At 38.8% G+C, this 24,215-nt stretch overlaps 1 pseudogene; it reads right to left on the reverse strand.

The window, feature by feature from the left end:
• Window positions 1-23,125: 23,125 nt before the first annotated feature.
• LOC132530444 (S-phase kinase-associated protein 1-like) lies at window positions 23,126-23,961 on the reverse strand (annotated as a pseudogene).
• Window positions 23,962-24,215: the final 254 nt, after the last annotated feature.

Consider the following 24,215-nt stretch of genomic DNA (forward strand, 5'->3'; position numbering starts at 1 on the left):
TCCCTGGTGGCACAGTGGTTGAGAATCTGCCTGCCAATGCAGGGGACACGGGTTCAAGCCCTGCTCTGGGAAGATCCCACATGCCACGGAGCACCTAAGCCCATGAACCACAACTACTGAACCTGTGCACTAGAGCCCACGAGCCACAACTACTGAGCCCATGCGCTGCATCTGCCGAAGCCCGCACACTCTAGAGCCTGTGCTCTGCAACAAGAGAAGCCCTTGCACCACAACGAAGAGTAGCCCCTGCTCGCCGCAACTAGAGAAAGCCTGCGCGCGGCAACGAAGACCCAACACAGCCAAAAATAATAAATAAATAAAAATAAATAAATTTATAAAAAGAAACAAGGCCTTCATAGCATGAGAGTGGTGTGGGATTAAGGAAAGGGAGTTGCCTTTCTTAAGGCAGTTTGATATTGTTAAAGAACAAAATTCAACTGAATACATTTTGAAGATTTTATTGGCTTTACTAGTTGATTCATGAATCAGGCAGCATCCCATCTACCAAACTGAGAAAAGCTCTGAAGAACTGTACAAAATCAATCCCTCTGTTTCCTCTTTAATGTCCTAAATAGAAGAATTCCTCCAGGTACTGACATAGCTGTTTGATCCAGGTGGACCCAAATGAGAATGCCACCAGCTTTGACTTGCAAGAGAACCAAGTGGGTAGGTAGCTTCTGTGACAGAACAAAGCCTCAATAGGACAAGTTCCTTTCTGGGTGTCCCACAGGTCACACAAGTATTTCAGAGGTCAAATTGCTCTTTCATATCCTGAGGATGCAATAACCATAGGTGTGAGCTTACTTGCTTTCCTATCTCCTCAGCAGTGTACCAAGTCAATTACAATTTAGATAGTTAAATTCCTGAAATCAAAAGAAGAAATTCATCAGTCCTTAAAACCAGCCTAAGATCCTGTTTCTTCAACCATATTCAAATTGAAAGCCCTTCTGAAGTGCAGAAAAAGCAGAGATTCGATTCTTATTTAGGTTGATAGTCTTGGTGCCTAGGACAGGGCTTGACTGGGTTTTCAATACACAGTGGTTTAAACAAATGAATATGGGGACAGAGTGTGGGTAGGAGTATACCAATATCAGAGTACGGGAAGAGAGTAGAATAGGCAGTTTCCCCTCTGCAAATGGATGCAGAAACTGAGAGCTTTATATTGGGCTAATAAGCAAGCACGTGTATTCAGGGAATAAAATAGACTCTGGTGAGATTCCAGATAATAGGTGAAAATATTTGCTGAGTTCTGCCTCATGCATGGCTTACAGTTAATAACCTCTAAACAATCATCTAGTATTCATTAATCTCAAGGTCATAATGATGCACACATAATGGTTATACACGTGGAGAGTTCCCCAAACACCCGAAAGTTCTTTTGATCTTGTTTATTTAAACAAATCTATTACTCCATCCTCTACACTTTCCGTTGAAAATAGAACACTATAGTATCTATCATTTCCTCAATGGTCCTGGAAGAATTAAGAACGACGAGAGATCATTTTAAGTTAAGACGGAAAAAAATACTTGCAAGCAAGCACCAAAAGACTAACAGTGGTTGTGGGTTAGAATCATATGCATTTCGCCATCTATTGTTACAATCTGAATAACGTATTACTTTAAAGTAATACGTTATTTTAATAATGAGAAAAGTAAATGTATTACAAAACCCTCCGATAAGGTCCTAATCAGGGCTCCTGACTGTAACTCTCATGGCATATTTTCTGCAGCTATACAGTCTGCTCCATGGGGAAGTCCGCCGAGCTCACACATGGTAGCATAAATCTGCTTTTGAAAGAGGGGAGGACTTGTTGAACTGGTTCCTCCCACAGAGAACCACTAGCTATTCTATATCATTCTGCTCTGCCATGTGTCCAGAAGTGTATTATTAGAACTTGCTGTTTTAGGAAAGCGCTTATTTACGGACCAGACCTAACTTTACCTTACCTGTGCAACTGCAGGCTGGATTGGGGTTTATTAATACATTCTTCTCCTGGCCTGGCCTCTTTGCACCCTGTTGGAGGCCCACAGTTGTTCATGACAACACACAGTAGAAAGATGTGGAGCTTCAAAAGTCATCCAACTATCCCCATAGCCATAAAAATGCTCAAAATAGAAGAATTTTATTAATATAATTTTATTTATGATGATAAAATTAATTGATTTTTTATGATTTTTGCATCACAAAAGTTAATATTATTCATACCCACCCCTACAGAGAGCTCTTAAATATGGCCCTTTATGTAAATTGTGTCCATTAAGTTCATCAGCATGTCAGTGGGAATAATCATTCATATCGGAAAAATTCTCACCTCCATTTCAGACAAGCGGTCACAGGTTCACCCTGAGAAACAGCCTGGGCAATTGTAATGAAACCATAATTTTAACAAGCACCCTTTTTATAGACAGAAGACAAGTTTAATGTGTCGACAGGAGCCTGAACAGTGCCCTTGAGAGGCATGCATTTGAGAATCAGAAAGCTGAGGAATCCGCGATTAACTACTGAATATGTAAATTATGTTCTCTCTTGTACCACCTGTAATGACTGCCGACTCATATTAATGAGCTGGTGATACAGTAAGAAACAACGGTGCCCTTTCAAAGCCATAGGTGGTAGCGGCAAGCTGATTTATGATCTAAGGCTTATCTTTCTCCATTATCTGCATCACTTGACAAGCGTCCCCTTCCCCCGCCCCTCCAGTGTTTCATATCCAACACCTAAGCTGCTGGGACTTCTTTTCCTCCACACCGACAGCACCATTTGCTTCTTTGCAAAAGTACTGTCCCAGCCCAGTGATCCAGAAGTTGAACTCAGTCATTCTGCACAATAAAGATTACAGCTCCTGGCCTGAGTCCTATCTCAAAGCTTTCTAGCCCAGTCGTCAGCGGTCGAGCCTCAGACGCGTCTTCATTCAGCCGCGGTCTGTGCACTCGTTCGGCGCCAAGATAAACCTGGAGCAGGAGGTGCTCCGATGGCCAAACAGAACAGCTTGCGGTTTTTTTTTTTTTTTGGCGGTACGCGGGCCTCTCACTGTTGTGGCCTCTCCCGTTGCGGAGCACAGGCTCCGGACGCGCAGGCTCAGCGGCCATGGCTCACGGGCCAAGCCGCTCCGCGGCATGTGGGATCCTCCCGGACCGGGGCACGAACCCACGTCCCCTGCATCGGCCGGCGGACTCCCAACCACTGCGCCACCAGGGAAGCCCAGCTTAAGGTTTTTGACAAAACCTAGATTGTTGTGGCTTTTTATTCTTAAAAAAATTTCAAGCATTTCATCCTCACATTTCCATCAGGCTTATCTATGGCGGACCAAGGAGTCGTAGTTTAGCTACAGTGTCAATGAGAAACTGACCCCCGAGGAGGAGGGATTTGTTTGGCGCGTCCAGGCACCTGCTGCGTTCCTAAACCCAAGCCCCTTTTCATCTTCTTTGTTCTCTTTCAGGCGGGAATTTTCAAAAGACTAACCCAGCACTCAGCCTCATGTATACCGTATGTCCCCTAATTCCACAGGTTCAGCTTTGTTTTGGCATTACAGGGTTTGGATTAAATGAGAATATAAGGTTTAGCGCCAAACCACACCTCTTGGCCCTTCCTTGAGTAGTTTAGCTGGTGCCCTAGCTCAGCAGCTGGATGTGAAGTTAGCAGCGCCACCAGCCAGGGAAGCACCGCTCCGGCCGGCTCCCCTTTCTCCGACGGGCTCTCATTTGTATTCCAGGGCCGTACTGAACAAGGATGCTACAAAACGGTTCTATCCGTCCGCAGGTAAATAAGCCTTAAAGGAAATCTTTCAGCACAGACCCAAAGTGCTTTATTGTCAGCATGCCTTTTAGGCAAATAACAATAGTTATTGTTAACTTTACTGTTAACAATAAAGATGCGTTCCCTGAGATTCTTAGTGTTCCATTGGAAAAAATGTAGCCCTTCCTGACGGTCGAGTAGGGTCTTGTTTTATCATTATGTTTAGATGGAGTACTGAGTAAATGGAGGGGAAGGTGGCTTCTGCATGGCAAAACAGGAGTGCTCTGTGAAGTGTTTCATCCTGTCCTGAGGCAGCACTGGTCCAGAGCTGCGTCTGCAATTTCAGGTTGCTTTACTGGAAGACTCTCACTTACCTTCTCTTAGAGACCTCTGGTAGCAGGGGGTTAAGTCCACAAGCTTCTTTGGTCACTTGTTTAGTTACCTTCCTCTTCAGAGTAGGCCAGAAGTCAGCTAAGGGCTAAGAAGAGGTCAGGGTGGGCAAAATTAGAAAAAAAAGAAAAAGAAACATAGGGTCCTTAGTCACCCATGTCATATCATTTTTGTTTCAGTCACATAGCTCATGGCGAAACTTAGGGTGTTTGCTGATGACCAACAAGACCATCAATGCAGTTAGTTATCCCCAAAGGCAGTGAGGTCCTAAACTATCCACACCCCTACGCACGTTTGTTTGTTTTTTTTAATTTGAGAAATTTCAAGTTACTTAGCACATTGAACTGCAGATTTAGATGTTCACTTGTGACTGAACTAATTTAAAAAATTTTAAATGTGACCACTTTATTGATGTATAACTGACACAAAAAGCTGTACATATTTAATGTTATAACTCAGTGAGTTTGGGAATGAGTATACATCCATGAAATCATCACCACCATCAAGGCCATAGACATTTTCATCATCTTCCAAAGTTTCCTCCTGCACCCTTTATTATTATTAGTTTATTATTATTATTATTTATATATGTGTGTGTTAAGAACACAACATCTACACTATTAGGAAATTTTAAGAATACAGTATAGTATTGTTAGCTATAGGCACTATGCTGTATAGTAGATCTCAAGAACTTACTTACCTTGTATGACTAAAACTTCGGCCTTTACCTCTCCATTTGCCCCTCCCCACAGCCCCTAGCAACCACCAGTCTACTCTCTGCTTCTGTGAGCCTGACTATTTTAGAATTCATACAGTATTTGTCTTTCTGTGTCTGGCATATTTCACTTAGCAGAACATCTTCCAGGTTTATCCATGTTGTCACAATGGCAAGATTTCCTTCTTTTTTAAGGCCGAATAATTCCATTGTAAGTATGTACGATGTTTTCTTTATATTTATTTATGTATTTTAGCAGTTATTCTCATTTGTTTCATTTTGTTTGTAAAAGTGGGGGGAATGTCATAAGATTGCTCTTGGATAAATGAGTGTTTTTTTTTTAATACAATATTTTCTTCATCCATTTGTCTGGTGATGGACTTTTAGGATTTTCCCATATATTGGCTATTGTGAAGAATACTGAAATGGACATGGGAGTGAAAATATCTCTCTGAGATTCTCATTACAATTCCTTTGTATAAATACCCAGAAGTGAGAGATTTCTGGGTCATATGGTAGTTCTGTTTTAATTTTTTGAGGAACCTCCATACTGTTTTCCATAGGGCCGTTCTAATTTACATTCCCTTCAACAGTATGCCAGGGTTCCCTTTGCTTCTTATTCTTGCCAATGCTTGTTATTTTTCCTTTTGTTTTGATTTTGCCATCCTAAGAGGCGTGAGGTGATATCTCATTGTGGTTTTGGTTTTCATTCCCCTGATGCTCAGTGACGTCTGTTAGCTTTTCATATACCTGTTGGCCATTAGTATGTCTTTTTTGGAGAAAGTGACTGAACTAAATCATAATCATTTCTGATTTCCCTTGCAACCTTTCAGGTGTGAAGTCCTTTAAAGGGAGAGATGTTATCTATACAGACACCTAAAGAGTTAATATTTTCAACTTTGTTTAAGGACAACGACAAATGTCCATGACCTGTAGTGTTAATTCAGCAATGTAACAAGCCATTTAGCAGTTACTGAGTTCCTTTTCTGCACCAGCCACTGGTCTCGAAGCTTGATGTATAAGAGTAAATAAAATAGAGGAGGTTCCTATTCTTATTGAACTTAACATTTTGGTAATGACACATCATTCTGATGAAAGCAGGAATCTGAGCTGATTCATTTAGCAGATGCAGAAGCAGAGCTCATTGCTTGGGTTCCTGTCTTCTCAAGACTTTTCTGTTTTCTTTTAATTATTGCGAAATGACTAACTTTGTTGAGGAGCTATGCAGTACTGTTGGACAATCTGAAGATTCTTGAAACTGTCCAGGTGTGTTCTTTGTGAATCTGCTGAATTTGAGCCCACACTTGACTTGACTTTTCTTTTTTTTTTTTTTGCGGTACGCGGACCTCTCACTGCTGTGGCCTCTCCCGTTGCGGAGCACAGGCTCCGGATGCGCAGGCCCAGCGGCCACGGCCCACGGGCCCAGCCGCTCCGCGGCACGCGGGATCCTTCCGGACCGGGGCACGAACCCGCGTCGCCTGCACCGGCAGGCGGACCCCCAACCACTGTGCCACCAGGGAAGCCCCTTGACTTTTCTTTTTAAGGATAAAAGTTAAAAACACTCATCTAGCATTATCCAGTAAATATTATTTTTTCAAGCACTGAATAGTTGAATATCTTCATTGCTTTTTCCCCTTTACGGTCTTCAAAATTCAACCTCAGACAGGGTTTTTCTAGTACTAAAAATGATCTGATTCAGAGTTATTTGACAATCAAAGCTACGTGTAATCTCTCAGCTGATTATCTGTATTTTGTGGCAAATCTTATCTTCCATTTTATTATAGCTAAACCTATTTTAGATAAATATTGCTTTAATAGACTCTTTAAATTCGATATTCATTGTATACATTGAAGTAATTTGTTTCCCCAATTTTTCTTGTGAATTGTTATCTGTCTCCTCTTTCCATCGTTTCCTCCACCTTTAATCTCAATCTCACCAGAAGTTCTGTAGCAGAAATGAGATAGAGTGAAGGAAAGTCAGTATAAGAGAAAGGAGACTACGCCAACATCTTGTGTCACATATCGTGAGTGGTAAGGCAGGGGAAGAAATATATTTCAGAGAGTATCAAGGTGGAGGAACCAGGTCATTTCCTTGTATTTTCAAAATTAAGTTTTCAAAGTGTGGTACCATTTGTTGTTGTTCTGACTCTTGTTTGTTTTGTCTCAGTTAATAGAATACCAAATTAATATTCAAATGTAACACATCCGAAGTCTAACATGAATTATTTTAGTACTATCTATTCTTTAGATCATTCACCCTTTGATGAATCCTATAAATGTGAAAAACAAATTCACTGTGTGGTGCTGTAGCCATGAACAGGCAGATGCCCATTAAATCCATTAAATAATGCATCTGCGGAAACTGAGCCACAGAGAGATTAAGTAAGTTACTTGTTCAAGACACAGAACTAGTGAGTGGCAGAGTGGAGATCTGAACCAAGTTTTCTGGCTTCAGTGCCTGTGCTTCTGAGGTCTACTAAATACTGTCTCTGAAGTACTGGAAACTTTTAACTATGTACTTTAAAGTGTTTTGGAAACACCTGGGGAGTTTGTAAAAATGCAAATTTCTGGGTCCCTTTCCCATGGTTTCTGATTCAGTTGGCATGGGATAGGTATCAGGAAGCTATTTTTAGCAACAGTTCTAAATGATTCTGACGGGCATGGTCCATGGATCATTCTTTGAAAGCACTGGTTTATAGTAATGGGGAAAAGAATGGTAGAGCTGTTAAAGGCAAAGGCTCAGAAATTGAATAGTTTATTTGGGCTGGTGTCCTGACTCCTCTAGCTTTGGGCACACTGCTTAAACTCACCTTTCTAACTTCTGCAAGGGATGGTGGGGATAATGGGTTTTTATGAAGATTTAGTCCCTTAATCCATTTAAAATGCTAAGTATAGTGCTAGCAAATAGTAAGCTCTCAATTTGTGTTTGCTTTTATTAGTGCAGCATGGGCAACACGTAATTAATTCAAATGTGTATGTAGATACCACAAAAAATATAACAGAAATGTTTTCTTCCTTGATCCCAAAGAAAAGAGGATGTCTGACTTTCATTTATTTCTAACATTCCTTTATTTTTTCCCGCCTAACTTTAAAATCATTTCCCTCAAGTTTTCAACTTTAGCTTTTAGGTTCCTGACTTTCTCTCTCCATCTGAAAGAACACTAATCTGTTTTTCTGCCTTTTGTATCTCCTGCTGAGTTAACCTGATTGTGTGACATTAAATTGGGTCAGTTGGGGGGAAAAAGGTGGGGGTGAGAGAAGATAAAAGGCTTTTCCGGAAATCTGAGATTAAATTTTCACCAATTGGTGGAAGTGTCATCCAGGTCTTATTTCTCTGTGTCTTCTTTTGTGCTAGTGTGGTTACATGACATAAAGGTGAATTATTTAAGTAATGCTATTTTACTTCTCTTTGCATAATCACCATTCCTTCACTTCTTTCCAATGATGACAGAGAAGCCCCTCAGAGAATATTCAGAAGCCTTTGTAGTAGAAGGGAACTGAAAATGAACCAATACCTCTTGATAAAAGAAGTACTGACTGAACTGCATGGGGAGGACATGGATTTTATCTTTAAATGTTCCAATATTATTCTAGTCATCAACTAGGAAAGCCAAAAACTATATCAGGTAGTTGGAAATTTAGTCTCCCCCATTAAGGTGAAAGAATGAAGAAATTCAAAACAGAACATGGACAGGGAGCACTGCCGTGTGGCCCCATCACATAATCCTGATGGGTCCACTGAGTTCTTGACCATGTAAGTATGACCCCTTGAGTTGAGGAAGAGATATGTGAGGATGGATCAGGACATGAGAGGAAGGGAATATTGCCTTATTCGAGGTACTATCTGGAGCTGCTAAGAAGATATGTGAGTTCCCAACCTAGTTGTAGCAACCTCAGTTCAGATTGCAGGATCCCAAGATTACCTGGTTTCTATTTTGTCCTTTCAGCAACATTCTGGAGAGTCAAGCCTTTCTCACTCTTTTATGAGGTCAGATTGTTTCTCAAAGCCAGGTGAGTGATGTAGTAATGTTGCCTATCTTAAAATTCTTGTGAAGGAAGAAGAAAGTGTTGAAAACTTCCCTAACTATTCTCATTTCCTATTATGACCATGTCTAGATACTGTTACCTTTCAGTTTTTAAGGAAGCAAAAGAAATGCTGTGAATTGATTTGCCCTGTCTCAACAGTTTGACTTAATCCCTGTTACTATTCACAGTCATAGGTATATTAAGCAGTCCTGAAGTGAGCTGAACAAATATTTATCATATGCTATTTAAACATGAGAAATGTGACATATAAAAAACAGGAGCACAGAAGAATAGTCTAAGTCCTTTGTGCATTTTTTAATTGGATTTTTGGTTTTCCTTTTGTTGTTGAGTTGTATCTGTTCTTTATGTATTCTAGATATTAACTCATTTTCAGATATATGGTTTGCAGATATTTTCTCCCATTCCATAGGTTGCCTTTCACTCTATGGACTGTTTCTTTTGCTGCACATAAGTTTTAAAGTTTTGTATAGTCCAGTTTGTCAATTTTTGCTTTTGTTGCCTGTGCTTTTGGGGTCATATCCAAGAAAATATTGCCAAATCGTGTGTCGTGAAGCTATTCTCCTATGTGTTCTTCTAGGAGTTTTAAAATTTTAGGTCTTACGTTTATGTCTTTAATCTATTTGAGTTAATTTTTGCACATGGTGTGAGGTAAGGGTACAACGCCATACTGTTACATGTAGATATCCAGTTCTCCCAACATTTACTGAAGAACCTGTCCTTTCTCCATCATGTAGCCTTGGCATTCTTATGGAAGATCATTTGACCATATGCATGAAGGTTTATTTTTGGGTTCTCTATTCTGTTCCATTGGTCTGTATGTCTAGCTTTATGCCACTACCATACTGTTTGGATTACCTTAGATGCTATGGACTAAATGTTTGTGTGTCCCCCACCCCCCCCAAATTCATTTGTTGAAGGCTTAACCCCCAATGTGATTACGTTTGTATATAAGTCCTGTGAGGAAGTCATAAAGGTCTGTGAGGGGGTGATACAGATAAAAGTGGGGTCCTAATATGATAGAGCTATTATTGGAGGAGGTCATTGAGAGGATGTGACCACTGATTGATCCGAGAATAGGACTCAGGCAATTGGAGGCTCCTCACCCCCTCCTGCATCCCTGGAATGTAACTTCTCCCCACAGTTCCCACAGTGGGAGCTGTTTTCAAGGACTCAGCCTTGAGAGAGTACTGTGTTGTTGAGACCATCTGGAATGAATATGTGACTGAACCCCATTAAGGGCTCTATATAGACTTTTAAGATTCTGGTGGGTGGGTGTGGAGATTTAATAGTCTTACAGCTGCCCAAGAAAAGCCTAGTATGTCTCATTTATTAAACTTGAAACCTGCCAATCTGGAGCAGTCTGCCTCTTTCTTCAGTCTCTTCTTGCCCTTCGTGTATGGGGGCCAGTTTTAGATTTCACCCTGGAAGCTCCGGGGGTTTTGAGCCAACAGCTGGTGCTCTTAGAAGAAGAATAAGCGACCCTAGAGCTTTTTCTCTCCACAAGTGCACAAGGAGGCCACGTGCGCATGCATGGAGATGGCTGCCGTACGCAAACCACAAAGATCTCTTACCAGGCATCGAAGAGGCTGGCACCGACGTCTCAACCTCCAGAACCATGAGATATACATTTCTTGTTTAAGTTACCCAGTCTGTGGTATTTTATTATAGCACCCGGAACAAACTAAGACAGTAACTTTGTAATATGTTTTGAAACAAGGAGGTGTGAGACCTCCAACTTTGTCTTTTTTCTTGAAACTGTTCAGGTTATTCAGGGTCCTTAGAGCTTCCAGATGAATTTGAATAGTTTTTTTTCTATTTCTGCAACAAATGCCATTGGCATTTGATGGAGATTGCACGGATTGCACTGGTATGCTTTGGGTATTATGGACATTTTAATAATAGTAAGTTCTCCAATGCTTGAATAAGGGATGTCTTTCCATTTCTTTGTGTCTTCTTTAATTTCTTTCAGCAATGTTTTATGTTTTTCAGTGTATAAATCATCCAACTCTTTGATTAAGTTTATTTCTAAGTATTTTATTCTTTTGATGCTATTATAAATGGGGTTGTTTTCTTAATTTTCTTGTTTGGGTTGTTGTTAGTGTATAGAATGCAACTGATTTTTGTGTTAATTTTGTATCCTGCAACTTTGCTGAATTGGTTTTTTAAATTCTTATGGGTATTTTGTGTATGTGTGTGTAATCTTTAGTGTTTTCTATATATATATGATACATATATATCATATATATGTATCATATACATAATATATATATACACATATATGTATATGATTATATATATATATATGTATATATATATATATGATCATGTCCTCTGTGAACAGAGATCATTTGACTTCTTCATTTCCAACTTGGATGCCTTTTATTTATTTTTTTCTTGCCAAATGCCCTGGCTAGGACTTCCAGTCCTAAGTTAAATAGAAGTAGTGAAAGTAGGTATCCTTGTCTTGTTTCTGATCTTAGAGGAAAACCTTTCACCATTGAATACAATCTTTGCTGTGGGCTTTTTATTTATGGCCTTTATTACATAGGGACAATTCCCTTCTATTCCTAGTTTGTTGAATGTTTTTTATCATGACAGGGTGCAGTATCACTGATTTTGAAGATGGAGGAAGGGGGCAGTGAGCCAAGGAATGTGAGTGGCCTCCAGAAGCTGAAAAAAAAGGAAGGAAAGGGTTTTTCTATAGTGCCTTTAGAAAGGAATGCAGCCCTGGGCTAAAACATTTATTTCAGCCTAGTGAGACCCATGTCGAACTTCTGACCTACTGAACTGTTGATAATGAATTTGTGTTGTTTTAAGCCACGTATTTTGGGGTAGTTTGTTAACATCAGCAATAGAAGACTGATACATTATGCCTATCTCCATATTGGGAGTTTTTCTGCATATTGGAAGACTCACGTAAAGTTAGTGATCTCTATACATTGGGCTTTAGAGTTTGCAAAGCACCATATGTATCCATCCACCTATCATTTGTTCAGCCAGATGATGTTTAATCTTGCCTACTATGATCTCTTCTAGGCTTTAGGGAAATTAAGTGAATGAAATAGTAATTATTCCTGTTGGATACTTTGAGGTGGTTACTTTTACTCCCCTTTCTAAATAAAAAGTATTGAGATTCTGATAAATTGACTTGCCCAAGATAACACAAATAACCTTCTCACTACAAACTCAGGGCTATTTTCACTAGAAACTCTTAGAAAAATAGCAGATTACATTTAGTTGGATATCTATTCTGATATAACTTGAAATTCCATTGCCATTTCCTATCTATTATACAAACATAAGCAAGCCAGTTAGCCTTTGAGCATCTATGTTTTCTGTGAAATGAGAAGTTAATTTTTAAGCAAATAATCCAAGGATGAGTGAGATATGGGTAGAGCTCCTTGACATGTGTTGGAGGAAAATGTTTACAAATAAGTGCTAAGATTGTATCTATTATTTTAGACATCAGGATATTCTGGCTATATGTGTTTCACTTTTAAGGAGCATGGAATTTAGCAAATAATCATTAGTAGATTGTGGTATTGGTGTATTAAATAGTGGCATGAAATAGTCATACTAGCAGACAGGCTATGGTCAAAAAATACTGACCTTAAGTATCATCTGCTTATTATCTCATTTGCTGAAAAGTTATTTTGAATCATTACAATTCTACAGATGTTTCACAGATGTCTTTAAGGATATATTTCTGCAGCTTGTTATTAAGCTAACTTCTGTACACTATGGCAGATTTTCATAGCATATTAATGAGAACATTATGGAATTGTAAATAAATATGTTTGTAGCAATCGAGATGAAGAGCAGAACTGTAAAAATGGTTATTAAAGTCTAATTAACATTTTAACAATAAAAAACTTGATGCCTTGATACCACAGGAGAATGGTCTCAGTCAGTAGATAAAACGAAGAATTCCCAAATGGGCTTAGGAGTGGATGAAACACTGCTGTCAATATTTAATGGTATATGTCAGATTTTACCACCATTTGAAAGAATGCAAAGAGGGGTTACCATAGAAATCACCTTGACAAAAATCTGCACAAAATGCAACACAAACTATCCCTCAAGCAGCCTTGCAGGGGTTACTATGATGTCCAACTATAGTCTTTTCATGTAATCTCTTGATAGAGTGGAAAAATGACAGAGTGTGTGTGTGTGTGTGTGTGTGTGTGTGTGAATGTGCATTTATGCGCAATATAAATTGAAAATTGTAAGAACAGTATGGAAATTCTAGAGGCAGGTATATTCATCTTTCTTTTTCATTTTAAAAGGCATTTACTGTACATTAGGAAACAAACCACATAGTGGTTCAAAACACCACCAATTCTCAGTAGGTCAAATAGGTACTGATTGCAGATTTAAACTAGGTTCATCCTTCTCAGTTTTACATGTGGACGTTGGATTTGGAATGCAGGATGCAGGGTGTGTGTGTGTGTGTGCATGTGTACTTCATTTTTCTTTATATCATAATTACTCTTTGATAAAGCTATAAATGTCAAAATTATTTATAGCTTTAACAAAGCATCCATCACAGCCAGGCAACTACAGAGACAAGGCAACCTGGGAGATGCTCATACTATTTGAATTTAATATGCTATTTTACATTTTAGTGATAATGTTTTGTATCATGGCTCTGTGATATTTAAGTATTACATTTTAGCAGCCTGGTCTTGCACCAGTTAGACCAGTTGCCTTTCCAAATGCAATCTTCCATTGTCATTGAAAAAAAAGTTTCTTTCTTAAATCTTTGAAAAAACTTAGCCGCACATGCTCCCCTTGAACTATTCTGCAATTACAACATAAGCTCAAAGCTCAAAAAAATCGTACTTATTTCACAGAATCTTTAGTAAAATAATATTGTAAATTCCCCTGCTCATTAAAAATGGGTGGAATAGAAATATGGGGTTGTAAAAGGAATGAAAAAAATTAGTTGCTGACCCAAAGTGGAGGGTGTGGAATTGTAGACATACAAATGTTAAAAAAAAAGGTAATGATTATTTTAAAAGGTAAGGAGAAGAGTCTGACACTTTTTTCTAAACAATTTATTATGTTTAACTTGAATGAATACGATTTTTCGTAACATAAACATAGACATTATTCAATAAATAAAACAAATAAGAATCCTAGGTCACTTTATGACCTATTAAGGGAGAGAGAAAGAGGAAAAGAAAAATGGAAATATTGAAGGGAAAAGATAGAATAGGTAATAGAAAAAAAGAGAAGTTGGTCTGAAGGAGAGTAATAAATACAGGAAGCTTTGAACAGGAAGAGACAGAGCCAATGAGGGGAGGGAGGAAAGAAAATACAAATAAAGGGAGGCAAGATCCTCTCTCTCCAGCTTGCCCTGAAAATATTTTACAGATTTAAAAGAAGAGAATTCACATCCCTCAGAGGTATTTAAAAATTAGATAGCGGTAATTCAGAAAAAGAAATGGGTTCATTTCTTGTCAGACTTAATAGCACTTTGTTTCTTTCTCATGTGTCACTTGTGTTAGGCCTTGGGTTTTATTGTTATAAGTGTACAGTCTCTCCCACTGGTCTATAAACTCTTAATTCATTTTTTAATCTCTCCATTTCAAAGCTCCTAACCACAAAGGATTGAAAGACATAAAGAGAAACTGATAAACCTTCAAACACAGAGGGAGGTTTAATACACTTCTCCCTGAAACACAGAACAAACAGCCAGAAGAACTGAAGAGAGAAAGAATTGGAGATTTAAATAACCCATTGAAAGCTTGATTAAATAAAAACGTATAAAGGCTTGTACTTGGGCTTCCCTGGTGGCGCAGTGGTTGAGAGTCCACCTGCCGATGCAGGGGACACGGGTTCGTGCCCCGGTCCGGGAGGATCCCACATGCCGCGGAGCGGCTGGGCCCGTGAGCCATGGCCGTTGAGCCTGCGCGTCCGGAGCCTGTGCTCCGCAGCGGGAGAGGCCACAACAGTGAGAGGCCCACGTACCGCAAAAAAAAAAAAAAAAAAAAAAAAAAAAGGCTTGTACTCAACTGAAAATAAACATATTTCAAAGTACACACAGATGATTTAAAAAATTTACTTGTGTAAGGCTACAGTGGAAATCTCAACAAATTTCAAAAATGTCAACATCATACAGACAACATTCTCAACCACATGTAATATTTTAGAAATCAGAAAAATTTTTAAATTTCCTCCTCTTGCCTGTCCTGCATGATGATTTGGGGGGAGAGTATACTTAACAAATAATGTGTGGGTTAAAGAAGAAATTAATTAGAAAATATTTAGAACTGCATAAATATTGAAGCACTATGTATCAAAACAGAAGATACAGTTAAAGTGGATCTTAGGGAGCAATTTGTATTCTAAATTTCTATATTGGGACAATATAAATATTTGAAAATGTAAAGTCATTGTCAAAATCAAGATAGAAGGAACAACAGAGAAAAACCACATAATTTAGAAGAAAGGAAATTAAAGAGACGGAACCAAAAGTTAATGAAATGGAAAAAAGACCACCAGATAAAAATCATTAACATAATTAAAGAGTTTCTTGAAAAGACTGATGAAATAAATAAACTTCTGTCAAATTTGATACAAAAGATAAACAGCACAGGCCAAAATGAAAAATATTATCTGTAGAAAAGGACATTTAAATCCAAATATAAGATGTAAGTAGAGATTCAATAATCACAAGAATGTCCATTAAGAAATCTTATGCCTATATATTTCAAAACTCAGAAGAAATGTAAAAATCTTTAGGACAAATATAAACAAACTAATAGTGGTTCAAGGAGAAATGGATAACCTGAATAATAAAAAAGTATTAAAGACTGTTGTTAAAAACTCCCACTGGCCTACCCAAAACACCAGGTTTAGATAGTGTTTGGGGAGCTAGCTGTTTGTTATTATTGCTATTATTATTATTATTATACAAGTCTAAGATTATCTTATACATACTTCTCAGATTGTATTACAAGAGGAAAGCTACCATAATTCATTTTATGATGTTAGTTTTACCTTGGTACTGAAATTGAAAAACGATTTTAAGAAAAGTAGATCTCACTTGTGAAATTGGATATAAACACTGAAAATCAAATATTAATAATGAGAGATCAGTAATATACTAAAAATTATATGTTATGATCATATAGGCTTTATTCAGGAATGCAAGAATGGTTCAACATTTGAAAATCCATTAAAGACATTCATTTATAAATGGTGAACTGGATGCAAACATTTATCTCTGCTCCCTTCAAAAACATACACAAAAATGCCACTAGAAGGAAAAAAAAAAGTGGGAACAGTTAATGAGAGAGCAGACAATACCAGGTAAGAGAGGTTAATGAAGTTTTGGAAGCACAAAAGCAAATGAATGAGTGGTTACTGACAACAGATTTGGAAAAGCAGAAATGTAAGCCTGCGAAGAGGAAATCCAAGAAGAAGCAAGGCAATTTGAGAAGACAAACCTTAAAAACTCCCATAAAGGACTTCCCTGGTGGTGCAGTGGTTAAGAACCCGCCTGCCAATGCAGGGGACACGGGTTTGAACCCTGGTCTCGGAAGATCCCACATGCTGTGGAGCAACTAAGCCCGTGTGCCACAACTACTGAGCCCACATGCCACAACTACTGAGCCCACGTGCCACAACTACTGAAGCCTGCGTGCCTAGAGTCCGTGCTCCGCAACAAGAGAAGCCACTGCACTGAGAAGCCTTCGCACGGCAACGAAGACCCAATGCAGCCCAAAAAAACAAAAACAAAAACACTCCTATAAATTAGGAGGACCAGATACCTATGAAGTCAGGAATATTGGTTCAGAGTCGATTTAAGAAGCAAAAACACAGGTCACCTCCTCTGTGCCACTCAGCTACACCTATTCCTTCTCCACCATGGCAGAAGACCGGAGGTTTGCTTGTGGAGTGACTGGGCCAGAGGTGTTCTCCACTCATGGGCACAAGGCCTGGCTGAGAGACTGGGGACAGTTATGCAAACAGGGGATTAAGTGTGAGAATCTTGGTCCCTCTTTCCCCTTTTTGCTCAGAGAATGCAGTCAGCTGGCTTCTATCCCTCAAGGTGGAAGATTGATTGGGAGACTGATCATTTTGTGTGTGTGTGTGTATGTGCATATGTACCTGTGTGTGCATGTGTATTATGCACTTACTCTATGTCATACACTAAATATTACCTAACTTAATTTTTATCTAAGAACAGACTAAGATGGAAAAGGATGAAGCAAGGAGCCTGCAAGTTAGATATTCTTGTTTATGACAAAGTATGAGGTAATTAAAATGATTCTAAATGTGTGGCCATTTATTCGTTTATTCTTTCAACAGACAAATATTGAGAAATACTACATTCGAGGTCTTTAAAAATATGTCTGGCATTGATTTTAGAGGACAGGAAAAGTCAAGTAGACGTTGATCTTATTACCTTTATAGGAACTGGTTAAAAACCGATTGTCATCTATTTCAAGAAACTCAGTGTTACCCATGACCCAATATTAGTTGCTTCTATTAAAATAAAAGTGTAAAGAGAAAAAGTATGAACTTTCATGTGGTTATGTGGTTTTTAACAAATGAATTAGAAATGGTGTAATTTATTCCTATATAAGCTACCTTTTTTGAATCCGAAGAATTGTGATGGTGAATTAATACCTTTTATTTATGGTAAAATAACATCGCTTAGAATTCAAAATGAGTCACAAATATAATATCATTGGCTTCTCACAACAAGCCTTTGAGGTAGCTGAGGCAAATGGCATCCTTTTTATTCACAGGTATTCTAACAGTGAAAATGGAATTGCTAAGCATTGGACTTGAAACTGAGCGCTTCAGGTTGGGGACGGGGGTCTTGACTCTGTTACAACAAGCACTGTGAACTTGGGTGAGCACTGTCTATCAAATAAAAGGGTTAAAATTGTGTTTTTCATAGCAGTCTTATGTCTGTAATCTGAGACAGAAAACTTCACTAATGAGAAATTGTGCCAGTTGGTCCCAAAACTGTCACTTAAAAATGTTTTTAAAAATTTTTAAATTCTATAGTTATTTTAGATATTTCCTCTCCTTCTTTCCCTGTCTCCTCCTCTGCCTTCCTCTTCCCCTCCTCTCTTCCTTCTTTCCCTTCTAAGAATTAGACGTAATAAATCATAGGAAAAAAAGTCCCAAGAGACAGCAGCTTCTGGGTTGGTTGATTCAGCCATGCAATAATGACATTATCTAAAACTTGAATTCTTGTCAAAGTTTTACTCTCCATTCCTCAGCATATTGACTTGTTTTTGGCTAATGCCCCTTCTGTTTGCAAGATAACTGTGACAGTTCCATGGAAATGTGAAAACATGACAATGTCCAGAAGAAGACATACTGAAGACATACTGCTTTTTCAGTGTGTCTCTTTGTATATGGAAGAAATACCACTTCCTCCTCCAGACTTTCTATGTGTCATTGGCCATAGAATTGCTTCACATATTTATGCCTAATTCATTGGTGGCAAGGAAAATGGAATCATCACAAATGGATTGGACCAGTCAGAAAACACACCTCCCCTCTGGAGCTGGGGCCAGAGCCTCCTTTCTTGCTACATGTATCTTGAGAAAAATGGTATCTTTGCACATGGGATTTGCTTCCTGTCTTACTCTACTGTGTCTGTACTTGCTGATCTTTTGCCTGGAAATTCCATTCTCAGTTATCTGCCAGGAAAATCTTCATTCTTCTTTCAAAACACATGTTGGATGTTACTTTTGTAGGAATCATAATGATGAGGAATAAAACCACATAAGTTTGTACATTCAAGTATAAATGGTATTTTAGGAATAGTCTTTAATATCTGAATAAAAAAACATGCTTACAATAAAAACAAATTTGAGAGTATGGGAGCAATGGAAAAACAAGTCATTGAACATCAAATAGTGTCAATAAGATATAATGGGAAGCAAATATTCTGGTTCCTTGGAGAATCTAGGTCACCAAAACATAATATTTGCACTTCTTGCAGGGAAGCAAATAACATCAAGGTTTTTGGACAAAGGAATTCACAGACTCAGAATGAGGTAGCACGGACACCAAAACACTCCTCACACTGTAAGGTTGTGGCAGTCCACAAAGGGGGATGTACCAGCCCACTCTGAATACAGCAGGCAGCAATCTTAGTGGAAACCCGAGTAGAGTTGAAGGAGGGAACAAAGAAAATGGTATGTATGTATATATGTATTTATGTATGTATTTATTCATAGTTACTTACCTACCTACCTAAACAGAATCTACCACATCTGGGAAATGACAGACCTCTTATTTCTCCCTCTCTCTGACTGACAGTGTAAATGAAGAGACATTTGCAGATTTATGTTGCTTCACTTCCTTTTATCTTAGGATGTGGGAAAGAGAGTAATTCACTCAGCAATCTTTGTTGGTTGAACTGGGATCATAGCCGCTATGACAGGTCACTACCGTGACCAAACCATCCTCTCAGCTACTTATGAGACCTGAGAAGTTGTGAGTCACCTGGCGCATGAGTCAGAGACGGAGGTTATTAGCAGCCTTCTCCAGGCAGTCCTCTTTGATCCTGCCCAGCCCTGAATGCAGTTACCTTCTCCGTCTGTATATTCTCTGACTTGTTATTATTCTATATTTTGTACTGACTTTTTAGCTTATGTATTTTCTCCTCAATTTCCAAAAGATTGTGAATGTCATGAAGCTCTAATCACTTTTTATCCCTAGTCCCAAGTCTTTAATATAGTAGGCGCTCAACACTTGGGCTAATCTCACCACACTCTGTGGCTGCATTCAAGTAGCTGAATGGAGCTGGAGAAAAACACACAACCATAATGACTGGCTCCACTTCATGACCACAGACCGCAGGAGAACTTTCAGTACTGCTCGAGAATCCTACTATGACCTTGCTTCTTATTCCCCTGAGGAAATAGAAGTCGTAGAAGACAACTTCCACATGTGCCCTTGAAGAATACTCCAAATTACCTGCATCCATACACTGTGCATTCCCTTCTTTCACAATCAATGGACTCTCTGAGGCTGCATCCTATCTTGGGCACTGGATCTCACCCTCTCTTTTCAGAGGTTTTGGTCCAAAAGTGATTTATTTCTCTGTATCATCAATATTCCTCTCTGCACTGAACCTTTATCAATAGCGTACAAATATAGTATCTTCCATGAAGAAAAACCTTGTTCTCTACATTCTTCTCAAGCCACTGCATCACTTCTGTTCCCATTGATAGCAAAACCCTTACTCATAGAAAGTATTGTGTCTTCTCACTGCCTCCATTTCATTTCTCTCACATTTAGATCAACTTTCTGTCGATACCACACCACTGAGAGAGCTCTTGCGAAGGTGACTCCTAACTGCTAAATAGCATCCTCACTATATGTGATCTACCAGTTACACTTTCCATAATTGATCATCCTGTTTTTCTTAGAACACTCTCAGCACCAGGTTTCTGGGTTTCAGCTCTTTCTCATTCTCCTTTGCCCTGACTGGCTTCTCCTACTCAGTCTCCTGTGCGGGTCATCCTCTCCCCAGCCATAATTGGTGAGAGCACTTCAGGCTGTGTCTTTGGACCTCTTGTCTTTTCTAGAAATACTCATCCCCTAAATGCCTTATTCAGATTCATGGCTCCTGTCTTCGTCTGCTTGGGCTGCTATAACAAAATACCATAGAATGGGTGGCTTAAACAATACACATTTATGTCTCACAGTTCTGGAGGTTGGGAAGTCCAAGATCAAGGTGTCAGCAGATTTGGTTTCTAGTGAGAGCCCTCTTCCTGGCTCATAGATGACTGCCTTCTTGCTGTGTCCTCAAATGGATGAGAGAGAGTTCTGGTTTCTTTTCTTCCTTTTGTAAGGACACTAATATCATCCTGGTGACCCCACCCTTATGACCTCATCTAAACTTAATTACCTCCCAAAGTCCCTGTCTCCTAATACCTTCACACTGAGGGATCTCTTTGGGCTTTAATATATGAATTTTGGGGATACACAAACATTCAATCCATAACATATATATATATTCTTAGTCCATAATCATATATTTAACTGCCTATTTGACATCTCTGAGTGTGTTCCTGGCCTCCTATTACTTATCCAACCTCTCTAAGCTCCTGTGTTCTTCACCTGCCCGAGCTACATCAGATCTCTTGTGACTCTTTGAGGAGACCAAGCATGCCTCAGCAGCAGGGACTTTCTTTTCTCTGCCTAGAACTGTCTTCTCCCACAAAAGCATGGCTTACTTTTTCCTTTACTTCAGATCTTTGTTCAAATATGCTATTATCAGAAAGCTCTTCCTGCCAACTCTCTATAAAATCTGGTCCCTTTTACTTTCCAAACTTTATTTTTCTTCAAAACACCTTTCCTCACCTGCATATATTATTTTTCTTTATTATCTCTCCTCCCCACTAGTTCATGAGAGCAAGAACTTTGGCTGTTTTGTTTATTGCTTTGTCCTGTGTACTTTAAAGAATGCCAGGCACATGACAGGTCCTCAATAAATATTTCTTATAAAGAGGGAATGAATGAAGAAAGCATTGAATGATTATACAGTTGATGGGACAAGGGATTGAGCATTAAGGAGAAAGCATAGCATAGCATAGTAGGATCACCGATTTTTGCAGTTGAAAGGGAACTTAGATGGTTGAATTTCCTTACTTTGAATATTGAGAACCTAAAACTCAGGAAGTTTAGGAAACTAGCTCTCTATTAAAGAGTTAGAGGCAGAGATAGTTCTAATTTGTAGGTGCCTGAGACCCTCATTCTAGTGTTCTTTTTGTAGATCATGCTGAACTTTGGCTGCTGGTAGTATAATTTTATTGAGGTCTCTATAATTCAGTTAAAACCCATTAATATAAATTTTCATTGAGCTGACAAGAATGTAATATACAATAAATATGATATTTAGATTGTCTCAGATTTTGTCTTGCTGACAATACCCATCATATTTTCTTCTACTTTTGTCTGATTTACTCTATCTTAATGTCCCTAGCCCTTTCCCCTTCTCATTCTATGTGCTACTATATCTATTACCATAATTTATTCTACCATTTTTATTGTAACAACTTCTGAATCTGTATCTTAAATCCACATTTTCCTCTTGAGCTCTAGACTTGCCTTTCAGGAATTTGTGTTCATATGTCCAATACAAGTTGAAGGTATTCCAAACTGAGCCTTATCATCTCCTGCCCTTCCTAACCAGGATCTCCACCCCCACCATCCCTCCAACAATCCCATTCTTCCTCCTGGGTCTTGTGGCCCATGGATGATGCCATGATTAGCAAAGCACTGATTAAGTTAGTAAAGCAGCTTTGTGGGAATCACCCTTGACTCTTTTCTTTGCGTCTCTCCCATGTTGAACCATTGCCAAATATGGGTGTTCCTTGCTCATAAATCTCTCTCCAATTTCTCTCCCTCTCTTTTTTCTATCCTAAATACCATATTCCCTGCATCAGTTTCTCATGTCTCTTCCTTCATCACTGCATTAAGTCTCCATATAGGGTATGGTCCTCTAGTGTTCCACAGTGTTGCCACATCTTTCTAAAATCTTATTATGTCTTACCCCTTCTTAGAATTCTTTAACAACTCCCTATTGCTTCTGAGAGTAAAATCTCGAAGTTTTAATATGACACAAAATGCTCTTTCTTTCTTTTTTTTTTTTTTTTTACATAACTTACTTTTTATTGAAAGTATCTTGCATTCGTGACTGATGCTTTCTGGGTAACGCCATACATTTTAACATTAAAGGTTAAATTATTTTTTACATGCAAGTAGTGTTTATGGTTTTCCCCACATAGGATTACTGATTATAAAAAGATGACACACCACATGGGTTAAGTGTCTCTTTTAATAGAAAAGCCAGCAAACTGTCTAATTCTGTTTCCTCCCAAACCACAAACTGAGTAGTAAATGAGCCTCTAGCCAACATATTCAAAGCTGAGAGGATTAAAAATGCAAAAATAAGTCCTCAGATCCAATTAAGGGAGCCCTGCTACATACAGGTTAATCAATACCAGTGGACTCCAGGAAGCTGGAAGACATTCTGATAACCCCACTCTGATAACATTTACCTCAATTAGCGTTTCTCCAGTTTCCAACTCATGAATAAAGATAATATGTTGTTAATTCTATTTCAGAAAATGTTTTGCAAGTTGTTTTATTTACAATGCCAACTTTTAAAAGTCACTAAACTAAAGTTAACTGGACAATAAACTAGGCATAAGTTGCTTTACAAAAAGAGGGAAAGCCCAAAATGCCACTTTCTATAGAGAACCCACAGTTCAATTTTATTCAGAGCAAAGAATAAAGAACTTTTGATCATACTAGAAGAAACTGAGTCATAAGTTTGGAATCTGTACTGAAACTACACATGCATTGAGGACAACATTCTGCTAATACAACTGATTTGCTGCTGCATTTGTGGACTGTTTTTCTAATATTAACAATTATAAACTAAGCAGTGCAACCAGTATTTGGAACAATCCTTACAGTGTTACAGCATCAGACACAAAATTTCACTTCTCCTCACACCACTGGTTCTCTTTGCGTACCTGGGCTTCCTCTTCTTCAGTAAAATCATTTTTGATATTGAATGTCTTTCGAATCTCCTCAGGAGTTTTCTCCTTGATCATATTGGCAACAGTCTTGCAGGTAACATCAAGCAGACCTTTGATGTCTAAGTAGTTTGCTGCCAGTATAATCTCAAAAAGTTTTCCTTGGTCAACTTTCAGGAATTCCTGATCCCAAACAGGGATATCATCTGTTCACTCTTCTTTGTGCTCACCATCCTCAGGAGGAGGCGGATCGTCCTTGTGGTGGGTGCACCCCTGAATGACCTTTTTTAATATTGCTGCATTAACATTTGGCAAGGGGACTGGATCATCACCTCCTTCATCATCCATTCCTAAATCTTCCAACGTTGTCTTAATAGTCACAGATTGTTTCGCAATTTCAACATCAACTTCAAATATCTCTCCGTCACAACTCTGCAACTTAATTGAAGGCATGGTGTTAAGATTCAAGGAGATGGCGGGCCAGAGGCTGATGAGAGCAGGGTGGCGTCTGCAAAAAAAAAAAAAACACAGAAAATCGGAGAACAAGGCCAACACTCAAAATGCTCTTTCTGATTTGACTCCTGCTAAACTTTCTGGGCCTGTCTTCTTGCTTTTCTCATCCTTTCTCCTTTCCAACCATGTTGAAACCTGCAGGTGTCTGGTTATGCCTTGAACTCTCACCCCTTCCTGGAATTTGCTTGACTGCTCTGTCCACTTCTCCTTCTTGCAAGCTAGGAGCCATCTCTTTCAAGGAGCCTTTTCTCCCCCCAGACTGGGTTTGAGGCTGCTCTTTGGT

Source organism: Lagenorhynchus albirostris, chromosome 12 (genome assembly GCF_949774975.1).
Source record: "Lagenorhynchus albirostris chromosome 12, mLagAlb1.1, whole genome shotgun sequence".
In the NCBI taxonomy this organism is placed as follows: domain Eukaryota; kingdom Metazoa; phylum Chordata; class Mammalia; order Artiodactyla; family Delphinidae; genus Lagenorhynchus; species Lagenorhynchus albirostris.